This window comes from Zootoca vivipara, chromosome 1, assembly GCF_963506605.1.
Source record: "Zootoca vivipara chromosome 1, rZooViv1.1, whole genome shotgun sequence".
Taxonomy (NCBI): domain Eukaryota; kingdom Metazoa; phylum Chordata; class Lepidosauria; order Squamata; family Lacertidae; genus Zootoca; species Zootoca vivipara.
In genome coordinates, this window is record NC_083276.1 from 127,696,198 (window position 1) to 127,711,710 (window position 15,513).

The 15,513-nt window shown below is 47.0% G+C and overlaps 1 protein-coding gene across 6 annotated transcripts in view; it reads right to left on the reverse strand.

The window, feature by feature from the left end:
• CMKLR2 (chemerin chemokine-like receptor 2) overlaps positions 1-9,061 on the reverse strand; it is a 28,272-nt gene extending 19,211 nt beyond the window's left edge. For 2 of the 6 annotated variants that reach the window (XM_035137860.2, XM_035137945.2), the window contains exon 1: positions 8,897-9,061. The gene's annotated coding sequence lies outside the window, so the exon portion shown is untranslated. The other 4 variants (XM_035137965.2, XM_035137983.2, XM_035137879.2 and 1 more) reach the window with 4 other exon arrangements.
• Positions 9,062-15,513: the final 6,452 nt, after the last annotated feature.

Consider the following 15,513-nt stretch of genomic DNA (forward strand, 5'->3'; position numbering starts at 1 on the left):
TCATGGGAGTTGCAGGCCAAAACATTTAGAGGGCCGCAGTTTGGGGATGTCTGGTGTAAAGTGTCCTGTATTCTGGAGGCAACCTCTGTCTTCCAACCCAAGAATGCTTCAACCCTCGATGGGACACAGAGAAGGGCTTCTCATTCTGATCTTAGGGAATGGACAGCATAGTATCGGAGGAAGCAATCGCCAACCTATCCTGGATTTGAGCCATTTAGAATCTGAAAGGCAGTCATCTTTATAGAGTTTTCAAAGTGACCATCCATTTGCCCAGAAGCAAACAGGGAGGCACCCACCAACACATCCTCGCAGTTGCATTTAGTATATCTCCATCTGGTTCCTGGCCACAGCTGCCACCCGGTCATCCAAGTGCAAAACCGAGACCAGGAGCAGAAGAATCCAATTCTTCAAGGGGAGTTGCTAACTCAGAGTCCGTCTCCTTCCTGACCAGGAGCACCTGCCTTGGCATACTTGACTGTAGTCATGGCTCTCCAGATGTTGTTGGCCTCTGGATCTTCCCAAAATATTCATCTCTTCGCAGATGCAATGCTGCAGCAAACGATGAAGAATATCCTCCACAACTTGCTCACCTACAGATGCAGTGCCTCTGAATGAAAGGAATGCTCCTTGATAGTTTTCCTGAAACCAGAGGGCATCCTTGAAACGGAAGACGGATCTGTGCTCTCCTAACGAAATACTTTCGTTCCGCTAGCTTTCACAGCCAAGGTTGTGTTTAACCAAATGTATCAGGAAGCTGCCCACACATCGCTTCACATAAACAGAAGAGGAGCATTTCCAGAAGGTCACTGTTTTCGGGTGTGATGCAATCATCGGCCCGCAAATTCAGGTTGCACAACTCAAGTAGACTTGGAACTTTTGTGCAACAAACCTGCTCCTCCGTCCCCAAATAATACAGACCTTTTGCCATAAGGAATGGCCATGTGTGAAATAGCATTTGCTTGATGCACCTCCTCACAAGAAGTAATTCAGAATGAATAAATAGCCAAAGTTGTAGCTGTTTTCCAGAACAGGAGCGCCATCCTGCCCTCAGGATTGTGGGTGCCTGTCACCGCAATACAGATGTGCAACGTCACATGCACATGCTTGCACAAAGTGAGCGTGGTGTCACACTCTGCCTCCACATCTGAGGGCCCCCCCCAAAGGGTACCTCGCTGGCTGGCTGTGGAGGGCAGAGATGAACTTTCATGGAGGCAGCATCGCAGAGACTGGCTGGCTGCCTCCCTGCCAGCTGTGTTCATGGACTTTGTGGGTGCCCCGTCCCCACAATTATATTATTCTGGGTGCCCAAGCACCCACGGCCCCCTGGAGTTGGCTCCTACATCCCTGAAAAAATTAATCAGGATAAATGCTCTATGAACAGATATCCTGAAAGCAAACCAGACACGGAGCAATGGATTCAAACTACAAGAAAGAAGATTCCACCTAAACATTAGGAAGAACTTCCTGACAGTAAGAGCTGTTCGGCAGTGGAATTTGCTACCAAGGAGTGTGGTGGAGTCTCCTTCTTTGGAGGTCTTTAAGCTGAGGCTTGACAGCCATATGTCAAGAATGCTTTGATGGTGTTTCCTGCTTGGCAGGGGGTTGGACTGGATGGCCCTTGTGGTCTCTTCCAACTCTATGATTCTATGATCTTTAGGTCTGCTTTGAAATTATGCTTTGTCTACTGCCTGCTTAACGCCACTGAAATAGACTTGAGGACCATAATGCAGGCCCGTGGAAAATAAAGAATCTGCTATTGTATTATTAAAAGGACGGGAAGTATCTAAGAGGGAAGGAATAGGATGAAATACAAGGATGGCATACTGTTCACATTGCAAAGAAGAATTTATTTTGAATTATATAATTTGTTTTTCGTATTTTTCCCATATGTGATTTAACGAGAAGAAAATTTATGTTGTACTTATATTATATATATGTTATTTTTTTGTATTATTTTAAACAATAAAAAAGAAAAAAAAGAAATAGACTTGAGGAAACCCATTAGGCTTTCAGTCCTGTTATCAAGTAGCATATTTCAATGAACTATATAAAGCAGGGGTGCACAAACTTTTTTCAAAGAGGGCCAGAGGGCCAGATTTGATAAAGTGAACATGCGTGAGGGCCGACCAAAGTTGTTGACCTTTTTTTTAGGGTTAAAGTTCTTAAGCTTTTTTTAAAAAAAAATTCCCCCAAAATTGTTGAAATAAACTGCCCCAGAGACCAGATTAAACCAACTGGCGGGCCAGATTAGGCCCCCGAATCCGACTTTGGACATGTCTGAGGTTTTGCTGTTGGAGGAAATAGCGCCTTAGGCACACTCCTATCTCTCACTGGGAATTCTTTTGATCTAGGCATTAAAGACCCACAGAGGCACCCCCCCTCCCATCACAGCTGGTAGGATCCCAGCTAGAGAACAACAGGAATACTTTCAGGAGTACCCAGTACTGGCTCCGTTGGTGTCTGCCCTATGGCAAGCTCACAGTCATTTGTCTTGCCCTGTATTTGAAGGGACTAGGCACAGAAGCAATCTCAAATTTCTCAAAGGCAGCCCAGGTGCTCCTTCCTGGGTTTCAGCTAAGGCATGCAGCATCAGCAAAGTAGTGCAAACATACCTGCTTGCAGTGCTGAGGTCGCGGCAGGGCAAATTTTTATAGCTCTTCAGCAGGTCCTGAAGCAACTGCTTGAACAGCAAAGGAACAGCTGTTTCTAGTCCGCCAAGATTTGTCTTTCTGAATCTGGAGGAAACTCTACTGTGGCATAGGAGGCATGTGGGTGGGGTTAGGGTGGGTGTTGGAATGCTATAGAACACCATCAATTATGGACAGGCCAAAATAGCTCCCAAGAGACTTGTTCAGATGGTGTAAAAATTATTATAGCATCACAGCTGTTCCTAAACCTGCGCCCAGAGCCAGGCTGCATTTGGACTGCTTGCTCTCTAATTCGGGGGTTGTCGACCTGGCTCTGTGGGTGTCATGGCACCTGCGAAGGCCTTTGCAGGTGTCCCGGGGTCTAAACTTTCATTTAAAATAAAATGTATGGCTCTTGGCCTCCTAGGAAGAAAGTTACAAAACAAACTGTGCAGGCACCCTTCTAAGCAATTGAAGGGAAATGAGCCAGCCTGGCTGTTCACACCTGTTGGGGTGTTTAGCCAATGAGTGAAATCAGAGTTATGTTTGACAAGTGAGTTGTTTGGACAGCATGCAATAGGGATGCCAGGGGTCCCAAAGCTCTTCTCTTACCCCCTGACCTTAAGTGCACTTTTCCTGCTAGTCCCCATAGTTTGCCCTTCTGTTTTTTCCTACAAATTGGCTCCATCTCTCCTATTGTAGATTCATCTGAGACTAGATACTCCCTAGAAGTTATTTTCTGCAAATACTACTACAGTAATTGCAGGTGGGTGTTTAAGAATCCCCTCTCCAAATGGGAAATGGGGAACATTTGACCCCCCCCCCAAAAAAAAACAACTTAGTTATATCCCCTGTTGTGCAGGAGCTGATGCGCAGGTACTCATCAAGTTCTCATTGTACAGATAACTTATACTTATCTATTTCAGAAGTAAGTCTCTTTGTGCCTAATGGGGCTCACCCCCAGGTAAGCAGGCACTTTGTTTAGGAGTGGTACTGGGGAAAACAATACTCTTGTGCCTTTAACAGATTTATCTTTGCAGTCGGGACCAGCAAGACTGCTGCCTTCCTATTTATTTATTTAGTCATTGTATTTATACAGTATCTCACCTTTTGCTCCAAGGAGCTAACGGTGCCCTACATGGCTCTCCCTCTCTTCATTTAGTTGCCACAACATCCCTGTCAGGTAAGCTAAGCTGAGAGGCAATGACTGGTCCCTTGGTCATCCAGCAAGGTTTGTCCCAAACAATTTGAGGACCCCCGGACTAAAGCATAGCTCCTATCCAAGTTTAAAAGGTAAAGGGACCCCTGACCATTAGGTCCGGTCGTGACCGACTCTGGGGTTGCGGCGCTCATCTCGCGTTATTGGCCGAGGGAGCCGGCGTACAGCTTTCAGGTCATGTGGCCAGCATGACTAAGCCGCTTCTGGCGAACCGGAGCAGTGCACGGAAACGCCGTTTCCCTTCCCGCTTGAAGCGGTTCCTATTTATCTACTTGCACTTTGACATGCTTTCGAACTGCTAGGTTGGCAGGAGCTGGGACCGAACAACCCCGTTGCAGGGATTCGAACCGCCGACCTTCTGATCAGCATGCCCTAGGCTCTGTGGTTCAATTGTGTTGTAAAGTGCAATATACAAATGTGACACTAGATGGCGACAGTGAGCTTTGGCAATTTCAATGTATTTTTTTTTTATAAAAAAAATATTTTTAAAAGCATTTTCATAGTGTGTTTTTTTTATATGTGTGAAGATTTCAGCTGGGTCTCTTGGCAAGTGTGAGGTTGTCCAGGGGCAGAAAGCGGAAAATCAGAAATGACTATATTATTCCTATGTTATGTCATGCCACCCCCTGGCAGTCATTTTGTGGCTGGTACCCTCAGCGCTCACTCAAAATTTGAAATGTGCCCCCCCCCGAACATCCTCTCCTTGGAAACACACCAGCCACAATACTCGCCTCTGTGACATTTCAGTACCAGGCTAAGATAAGACCTGTTATTTTGCCCTGGGTTCTTCTGGGATGCAAGTCCACTTCTAGGTTTTGTGCTGCAATTTTAAAATTATAATTTTCACCTGCTCTCATTTATTTTGTTGAGAGTATTGTTGTTGTGGTTTTACGTACTGTAACCCACTCTGAGATTTTGAATGTAGGGCAGGCTAAAAATATTCTGGAACAAATAAATGAATAGTTTGAGGAAAGAATAATTGGACTCTTTGTCGCCTGAAGGCACATGACGAAGCAATCTTGGTAATGCTAAGCAGGTCTGGTCAGATCTGGGGAACCCTGTCCACAAACACCTTGTCTTTCATGGAAGAATGGCAGGATGCTCGTTGACACATAAATAAAACTGCACGTTTGCTAGAAGATTATCACTGGCAGGAATCCTCTGTCTAGTTCTGCCTTGCCTCCTCGCACAGGATGCCAGGGCAGCAAGCACATTGCAAAGATCTGCATGAGTCCCAAGACAAAATGCTACGCAGGCACCCCCAAACTTTGGCCCTCCAGATGTTTTGGACTACAATTCCCATCTTCCACGACCACTGGTCCTGTTAGCTAGGGATCATGGGAGTTGTAGGCCAAAACATCAGTTTGGGGATGCCTGTGCTACAGCCTGGAGGGCTTCTCGTTCTGGATTCCAGCCACTCCTTTTCCATTACCCCATTTTCTCCCCTTCAGCCAACAGTCGATTGGGATTCCCTAGCCACTGAGCATGCTGTTTTGCCCGCATTCCCGCTTTAAGCCCCCCCCCCCCGCAAAAAAATTATTTTTTAAAAAATTGCAGACTCCCAAGTCTCCCCAAGCCTACCTGATACTCCCCTCTCCTTCATGAGTGGTGCCATTTTGCTAATAAAAAGGTAAAGGGACCCCTGACCATTAGGTCCAGTCGTGACCGACTCTAGGGTTGTGCGCTCATCTCGCATTATTGGCCGAGGGAGCCGGCGTATAGCTTCCAGGTCATGTGGCCAGCATGACAAAGCCGCTTCTGGCAAACCAGAGCAGCACATGGAAACGCCGTTTACCTTCCCGCTATAGCGGTTCCTATTTATCTACTTGCATTTTGACGTACTTTCGAACTGCTAGGTTGGCAGGAGCTGGGACCGAGCAACGGGAGCTCACCCCGTCACAAGGATTCGAACTGCCGACCTTCTGATCAGCAGTGGTTTAACCACAGCGCCACCTGGGTCTCCATACCTTCCCGCTGTAGCGGTTCCTATTTATCTACTTGCATTTTGACGTGCTTTTGAACTGTTAGGTTGGCAGGAGCTGGGACCGAGCAACGGGAGCTCACCCCGTCACAGGGATTTGAACCGCTGACCTTCTGATCAGCTCAGTGGTTTAACCCACAGTGCCACCTGGGTCCTAGCTTATATTTTGCTTATACAGGTATGTGGAGCAAAACTCCCAGCCTGAACACTGGAAACAAAGGGGATTATAGCACCCAGTAGTCAAAGCTCTTATCTGGCATTTCCCTCCACAGAAGCATCCCGCAGAACTAGCTGAGATCAGTATTTTCCCCATGCTCCGGTCTACTTCTGGCGTAGCTTGAGAGTCTGCGTGTTCTTACAACAGAATGGCTCTTTGCCCAGCAAACAGCATCCACCCCAGAGAACAACAACAGTAATCCTACCTACCTGATCTCTCCCTAACCCATTTGTAGCACAAAAATGTCGTTTGTGCTCCATCTGGAACCATTCATACCCGTCCTCAGCATGCTGCTTTCAGTCAAGATCCTGCTGTCCACAAGGACCTGCGTGGTTGTCAGATACACCTCCTATCTGCACTATCCCCACCCCCACCCCGCACACGCCCCAGATAACATGAAGGAAGAAGTCGTGGTTGCAAATTGCGAGCTTGGTGTGTGCCTACCTACAAGGTTATTGTCAGGTGTAGATACACCCCATCCGTTGCCGGGACCGCCTATAAGCATTTTCCAATGGACAGGCTGCAGAGTAATGCAGAATCCATCTGCGACGAACTTTTACGATCGGAATTGAAACCAGATTCTCAAGTCAGTAAGTGCTTTTCGGGGGGGGGGATGATGCAACAGATCTGGACTGTGTGTGCTCTGTGTAGAATAATCACTCAGTTTCCATTGATTCCAGAATAAAGTGTCATGTGTACATGCTATACCTTTAGAGCCCTGTAGTTTACCTCTCACAAAGCACAGTGCCCATAATCATTCGAGGGAAGGAATGTGCTTTGAATAATGCTCAAAGGTATGGTGTGTACACAGCCTTCGACTGTTAGACTTCGACTTTTAGACTTAAGGGTTTTGCCATGGCATCTCTGACCCTCCGATGCAAAAAAGGAGGTCCTGAACCACATTGAAGAGGTCTTTAAAAAAAATAAGAAAATACAATAGCAAGTAAATAGCAGGTGGCAAGGAAATGAAGAAGTATATTTCCATGCAAATGATAGACACGGGACAGCTGGGTAGTGAGGTCTCTTGAAAAGCAAATTACTTTGGAGCCATCAGTTGTTAGGTTATTTTCCTCACAATATCCTGAAGTAAAATGATAAGAGAGAGAACACAGATGGGGAAACAGCCTTCCAAGGAAAAGCAGTGCCCTTTTTAGCTATATGACCGTGTAACTTCAACTAATGCTCCTTCATTTCATAGGAACACAGGAAGGTGGCTCATACAGAGTCAGACCTACCTTGAGATGCCGGGAGATTGAATAAGGGATACTCTGCATACAAAACAGATACTCTACCACTGAGCTAATGCCCTACCTCTCCGTTTGCAACTGGCATAACTCCTGAGCTGCCAATTTTGAACAAAACAGCAAGGGCAATGAAAAAGTGAAGAATTAATCGGAGGAATATACATTCAAAATCCTAACCAAAGTTATATTTTACCAAACAGAACCCTGTTATCATCCTCATACTTATACCATCAGTACACAAAGCATTTTACAGGATAACACACGCACAAAAAACCAAGACCGTGCCTTGGAAGAACTTAAATCTGCTAAAAGTAGAGGAAGCAACAGAGAGGAGGGAGAAGGAAAGGTGCAAGCACAGTGACATACTTAAGCTGCAATCCTAGCTCCATTTACCTTGGGCTTACTTACGGGTCGACATATATGGAATAGCAGTGGAAGGCTACATTTTAGTTGGAAGTGACTAAATCAGGGGTCGGCAAACTAAGGCCCGGGGGCCAGATCAGGCCCAGGTGCCTTCAGGATCCGGCCCACGAGCTGTCCGTGGATCGGCATGGGGATTATGTTCATTCGGGCTGTGCCATTTTTTCCCTGTGCCATCCCATTCCCGCCCTCCCTCACACACACCGCAGCAGCACCTCCTCCCTCCCTCCTCCCGGCTTCTCCCCACCCTGCCTAGAGGAGGAAGGGGGCTGGGCTGAGCTGGCTGAGCACCATTTTAAGCAGCCCCTCTCTGGAGCCAGCCCTTTCATGCCGCTCATCTTCCCGGCCCGCAGCTAAAACAATTTGCGGACCCCGGACAAAAGCATAGCTCCTATCCAAGTTTAAAAGGTAAAGGGACCCCTGACTGTTAGGTCCAGTCGTGACCGACTCTGGGATTGCGGTGCTCATCTCGCGTTATTGGCCGAGGGAGCCAGCATACAGCTTCCAGGTCATGTGGCCAGCATGACTAAGCCGCTTCTGGCGAACCAGAGCAGCACATGGAAACGCCGTTTACCTTCCTATTTATCTACTTGCACTTTGACGTGTTTTCGAACTGCTAGGTTGGCAGGAGCTGGGACTGAGCAACGGGAGCTCACCCCGTCGTGGGGATTCGAACCGCCGACCTTCTGATCGGCAAGCCCTAGGCTCAGTAGTTTAACCCACAGCACCTCCCACGTTTACTCAGAGTTTAATGAGACTTCCTCCCAAGTCATTATTTAGAAGATTGTAGCCTTATTAACAGGGACCCAGGTGGCGCTGTGGGTTAAACCACTGAGCCTAGGGCTTGCTGATCAGAAGGTCGGCGGTTCGAATCCCTGCAATGGGGTGAGCTCCTGTTGCTCGGTCCCAGCTCCTGCCCACCTAGCAGTTCGAAAGCACATCAAAGTGCAAGTAGATAAATAGGGACCGCTCCGATGGGAAGGTAAACAGCGTTTCCGTGCACTGCTCTGTCTGCGGACAAAATGCTGGCTCCCTCGGCCTATATAGCGAGATGAGCGCCGCAACCCCAGAGTCGGACACGACTGGACCTGATGGTCAGGGGCCCCTTTACCTTTACCTTTTAGCCTTATTAACACACTTTTGTTTGAGAGTCTGTTCCATTGAACAAGGAATCGAGCCAACACTTACCTGGGAGAACAGGTGACTTCTTGGTGTATGTAGTTGAAAATTAATCTGACTTGCTGGCCTGACAACTCAGCATCGATCCAAAAGCTGTAAAATAAGCAAAGGACTAATGCACTTGCAGCTAAGAAATGATTGATTTCCTCTTTCTAGCTTCACCAGGAAAACTGGTGCTAGTACGTTCTGAGTAAAAAGAAAGAAATGTACCGTATTTGTATTAGCAGCTGAAAGTACCCATTAAATAGTTGATTCAGGGATAAACAAGGTGACACCACCCTTGGCTCTGACTAATGGCAAGTAATCTAAAACGGCTGACAAAGGCAATGTGGGTCAGTCAGCTGTGGGTCCACTCCCAAAGTCTGATCCCACTAATGCAATTCAATATTTTCCAGCCTGATAAACTGACTAATCTATGACCAACTCTGAAGAATATCCAAGTGAATAAATTGTCACTTTTGATCAACATACAAGCATAAGTGAACTTTTTAGTTATTGTTAGTTGAGATTTTGAAAGCCCTTAGGATTAGGGTTGCCAGACTCAATAGTGGACGGGACTTTTGTGCCTTTAATTGCCCTGCTCTCTTTTGAGTCCGGAAACCTTAAAGAGAAACCAGCAGATCCTTTGCTTGGAAATTAAACCCACTTGCACTAACTACCAGGAATTCAGCCAGTGGGACTCGCCTTTAAAGAGAACATTTAAGCCAGGGATCAGCAAACTTTTTCAGTAAGGGGCCGGTCCACTGTCCCTCAGACCTTGTGGGGGGCCGGATTAGATTTTTTTTGGGGGGGGGGGAATGAACGAATTCCCATGCCCCACAAATAACCCAGAGATGCATTTTAAATAAAAGCACATCTTCTACTCATGTAAAAACACCAGGAAGGCCCCCACAAATAACCCAGAGATGTATCTCAAATAAAAGCATACATTTTACTCATGTAAAAACACGCTGATTCCCAGACCATCTGCGGGCCGGATTTAGAAGGCGATTGGGCCGGATCCGGCCCCCGGGGCCTTAGTTTGCCTACCCATGATTTAAGCAGTAATGTATTCCACCTGCGTCTTCAGTTTACACCCCACATTGTAAGCAGCACACCCAGTTCAGAAGCGTAGAGTTTTGCTACAGAATAAAGTGGGGCCTGCTACAACAAATTGTTGCAGGGAAGACTGCTCCTGTTCTGCATACTCCTTTCCCTTCCTTCCCAGTTTTCTGCATCCCCTGTTCAGCAGTCAGTGAGCCACTGAAAATGCTCTGTCTTCACTGTGATTTTTCGGGAGGAAGGGTTGGGGCTCCTCAGGGACTTTCGTTCCCCAAATATATAGTATATTTTGTACTTCTGCAAACCTCAGGGTTCCCCTGAGCCTGCTGCTACCTCCCTCTTGTGTGTAGGATGCTGTTCTGGTTACATAAAGATCCACACAGATAATTGATGAGTGTGCTATTGGTATATATAATGGCTGCCAATGTCCCTTTCATTAGCATCCGCAGGAGGCTTGTTACTTACAGTCCTGTCCCTGCCACACTGCTGTGTAGTATTTGAGTGGGCAATGTACAGTTGGAGACAAAGAATGGGCTCGACTTAGCTGGCATGGCACAGCTTTCAACAAAGGAGCATCTCAATTACTGCAGCTTTCTCTTCTAAGCAACAAGTAGCACAATCAGTTTCAAATGGTCCCCCCAGCCTCCACTCCCAGGCCCAAATTTCAGCTCCTTTGTGTCACAAACGCTGAAGTACATGGCTTGTCTTATAGTAAAATCTGTACCTGGGGCAGCTGTGCGGCACTTTAAACTGGTTCACATAACAGTGTACATATTAAAAATAAAGAATGCAGTTGTACCTAGAAAGCAGTTCTTTCTTTCTTTCTTTCTTTCTTTCTTTCTTTCTTTCTTTCTTTCTTTCTTTCTTTCTTTCTTTCTTTCTGTATACAAAGCTTTCAAGGGACAAAGGTTAGCGAGATGAACACTTAAATGGTATGCTACTTTGCTCTGTACAGGACATTTTTTAATACTGTGGAACCAGGGCCAGTGCTAGGGTTTTTATGCGCCCTAGGCGAGATCACCTTCTGGCGCCCCCCAGAGGGGTGAGAGAGAGAGAGAGAGAGAGAGAGAGAGAGAGAGAGAGAGTGTAAGGGCAGTCGGGAGGGAGGAGGGGGTGAGAGGGAAATACCGAGAGAGAGGGAGGGAGGGAAGAGAGAGAAGGAAGGAAGGAAGGAAGGAAGGAAGGAAGGAAGGAAGGAAGGAAGGAAGGAAGGAAGGAAAGAAAGAAGGAAAGAAGGAGTAGGTGGGTAAGAGAGAGAGAGAGAAAGAAAGAAAGAAAGAAAGAAAGAAATAAGGGAGAGTGAAAAAGAGTGGGGGAGCTCTTGCGAGAGGCAGCGGCAGGAAATATGCCCCGAAAGGAGGGCTTTCGGGGCGCTGATCCTGTAGCCACCTCTTGCAGGGGCGGCCGCGTCTCCCTTCTCCCGGCTCACTTGCTTTGGGGTGAGTGGCGAGGGAGGGCTCCATCTGGGCCACTTTCCCTCCCCCCGCCCCACAGTGAGCCGGGGAGAAGGGAGACGCGGCCGCCCGCCCCTGTGAGAGGTGGCGACAGGATCAGCACCCCGAAAGTGCTCCTTTCGGGGCAGTCATCCCGCCGCCGCCTCTTGCAAGAGCAGGCTTCCTCTCTCCCCCCCCCCGGCAGGCTGACCAGTGCCCCCTCCATTTCGGCGCCCTAGGCAACAGCCTAGTTTGCCTAAATGGACGCGCCGGCCCTGTGTGGAACATTCCATTACATCAGGAATGAGGAACCTGGGACCTCTCATTTGACGTTGGGCTCCAACTCCCATCAGCCCCAGCTAGCATAGCCAAAGGTCATGAATGATGGGAGATAGAGTCCAAAAAGTTCTGGAGGCCCACAGGCTCCCTACCCTTCCATAATTTAAATGAAACATAACTTGCAGCTTAGTAGAAATCCAGCTCCTCAGGGTTGCAAGAATAATCTTCCCCCAGTTTCCCCATTTGTGATTCTTTCCTTGGAGATGCAGGAGCTGGAATCCTGGACCTCAGATATACAAATAACAGCATCTTCTGTTGAAGTAGGAAGGAAGGGAAAGAGTGAAAGGGAGAGCCATCCTTAACACCTTAACTCCTGGAACATCCTTTACCTTAGATCAGATCTATGGCAGCAAAAAGGAGATCAAAGAAGATGTATGCTTTTGTAAAATCTCGGAATATATTGGCCTGTACTCCAAGTGCTGTTGCTTATTTTTCGTTATCTAACCCTCCTCCTTTCTGCCAGCTGTCATTTATTGAAGAAACAACACCTTGTGGATGTTCCAAAACTTTATTCACATCATTGCTATTTATTTATTTTTATAGGTCAAACAAAGCATTTTTTGGCATCCATAAGCTATTTTTAAGATACAGCAGAGGAACCGAGTTGGGAAATTGTGTGTGGGGTGGTGATGGTTTCTTGGTGTGTTTTTGTAGTTTTTGTTTTTAATCTTCTACATTTCAGAAGGCCAGCTGTAGCACAGACTGTGACTTGGGGAAATTACCACATAGGCCAGGATCTTCAGCGTGTGTGTTTTGGCCCAGTTCCATTTTTTACATCAGGGTAAAAATGAGCCACTTTCCAGCATCTTAGGACTTGTTCATTGACAGGGGGAAAAAGCATGCCAGTTTGAAAATTAAGGGAAGTGGGGAGAAGCTCCATAATTTAGTTGAGAACATTGATTTGTGTACTGATACTAGGGCTAAAATTGATGAGGTATGCTAGCTGCTATGCTGCTCCAGTGTTACAAACCATATCAACATGCTGGGGATGTGGGCAGATCTGCCATGAAAAGAGAGCTGTACCTCGTGGCATATGTAAGAAACAGCTCTTTATGTCCATGATGCAATCAACAGGCACATAACAGGCGGGGGCGTCGCAATGGGGGGGGCGATGGGGTGGTCCGCCCTGGGTTCCACTCTGGGGAGGGGGGTGCCCCTTGGCGCCCCCACACCCGCGACTCCTAAGCCGAGCCTCCAGCCTCCTGGTAAAAAGTCTGCTCAGCGCACCGCCAAGTGGCACACCCCTCCGCCGCACCGAGTAGGCTTTCTACCTGGGGTTTGTAGCCGGAGGCGCGCGAATTGGAGTCACCCTGCTACATAACACGTGATGAATAATAATGGTGACAACAGACCCCCCTGTCTGGTGCCTTTCATTATATCAAAATTTTCTGTCAAAATGTTACTCACAATCAATTTTGCCTTTTGTTCAGAGTATATTGCATCTATACCCTCAAAAAAGATCCCCCATCATATATTTTCCAGACTTTTCTTCATGAAATGCCAAGAAATATTATCAAAAGCTTTTTCTGCATCTATAAACATTAATACTGCTTGCTTATCATTCCTGGTCTCCAAATATTCTATTATATCCACAATATGCATTACCCTGAAATTAAATGAAATCAGACTATAAGAAGAGCCTGCTGGATCAGGCCAGTGCATAGGTGCCAAGTTCCGGATTGAAAAATCCGGGATCAGCAGCGCCGCAACATCGGAAGTCTCTTCTACGCACTTCCGGACATGTGTAGAAGCGACTTATGGCGCTGCTGACATTTTGGAAATGGGCACAGCGGCATCGGAAGTTGCTTCTACACATGTCCGGAAGTGTGTAGAAGCGACTTCCGGTGCCGGCGTGGCACCAGAAGAACATGGCCGCCGGCAGGAGCTCCGTAATCCGAGGGAATATGGGATATTTTGCCATTCGGGACACCTGCGGGAAATGGTAAGAAAATACGGGGGTTTCCCAGGGAAAATGGGGTACTTTGCAGCTATGGGCCAGTGACCCATCTAATCCAGGATCCAGTTCTCACAGTGGCCAACTAAATGCCTGTAAAAAACCAGCAGGCGGGATCTGAGCACAAGAGCACTCTTCCCTCCTGTGCTTTCCAGCTACTGGTATTCAGAAACATTGCTGCCATCATAGCTAGGAGCCATTGAGAGCCCCCTCATCCATGAATGTGTGGTTTGATGGGGCACTGTTTAGGCGTGCCAAGGGCAGGGTTAGGAAGGCATCTGGCAGGTTGGGCCTGCCAGTGCTTTAATAAGGATTTGCTGTAGTTGTCAAGAGTACTGGGGCAGCATTGGGGAGACCCAGACTCAAATCTCTGTTCAGCTTCAAAGCTCCTTGCCACGCTGCCTCTCAGTCTGACAAGGTTGTTAGAATAAAATGTGGGTGGGGGAAGAAGCATGTGTCCCCCATCCCTTTGATAATCTGGACTTTGCTAGGCCTGCAGAACCAGTAACTGCAGCAAACTTCAAGCGCACTGTGTAGAGCACCCATGGTGGATCAAAATGGATGAGATGTACAACTCTGTGTCATTTCTGTGCAAGAAATGCATGGAACATTTTGTGCTCGACTTCGCGGCCTGATATAAGAGACCTTGGCATTCTGAAGGAATGATAAGATTAGAGAGAAACCTCACACAGATGAGATGTTGCCTATGGGATAAAGGCAATAAACATGAAGCCAAAACGAAGGCAAAACCATAACATATTTTAGAAAGTCTGCATGAAGAATTGCTGATGAAACAAGGATTCCAGCTACACTCATGCCCTTCCCAGATAGCTTATGGAATTCATTGTCTATATCTTTAGTGGGTCTGCCCGTGTAAGTAATGCAGAAGTTGGACAAGTCTATCCTTCTGCTAGAATTCCACATCAACATGAAATGTGTTAGGAGAACCATTTTACCAGGGTGGGGGTGTTTCCTGGGAAGGGGTTTCTTCTTCTTTTCCTGCCCAGCTCTTCCTTGTATGCTTTTGCCCACCTGATGGCCATAGGATCCTGCCCTACTGCCTTAGACTGGTGACTGTTAATATTGTTAACGGAAAATCTAAGGGCTCCCTTGGACAAAACAAGACTCCAACCGAGAATATCAGAGCAAAACAGCAGCCAGTAGGCGCTTGGTCTTTATTAAAGAAATTACTCGCGGCAGGGCCCCACCTGCAACAAGGTGAAGCAAGATGGAGACCCCAAACAAAAGGGGTCTTCCCTTTTTATGTGCTTCCCATCACCAAGATACACCCCTAAAGATACATCACTAACATGTCACTAATACATCATTAATACATCACAAGAAGGAGGGGTCCAGAGGTAGTAATTTGAGCACCTGGCCAGGTACTTCTGGCTCCTTCTCACCCCCTCCCTTCTACATTCCACAGGTCAAAGAGAAGTTTCACAGTCATCAGGAGGGTGATGGTTGTCCATTGACTTGGAGTGATCCGAATCCACACTGGGAGGAAAATCCATTGTATAGAAGATGGTTGGCTGTCTGGCACAGTCGGAGATGGAATTTCCTCATTCCTGAGGAGGCTGTTTACGTGTTGTCCTGCTTACCAGATTATGGCCGCTTCTCCTCCCAGGATCCCCCCTTTGATACAGTTTAATATACAGAGTATAATAAACGTGGAATAAAACAGATCTGAGTTACGGCTGATTCTTTATAAGTATCACCAAAGAAAATCACATGAAGGAAGTATAAAAGAGTCCTTGCAATAACGCTGTGATGTTCAGCATGCAATTGCTAGAGACATTATTCAGCAACAGCCATTAATTGGAATGTAGTAAGCCATCAAAGTAGATTTATCCAGTCTA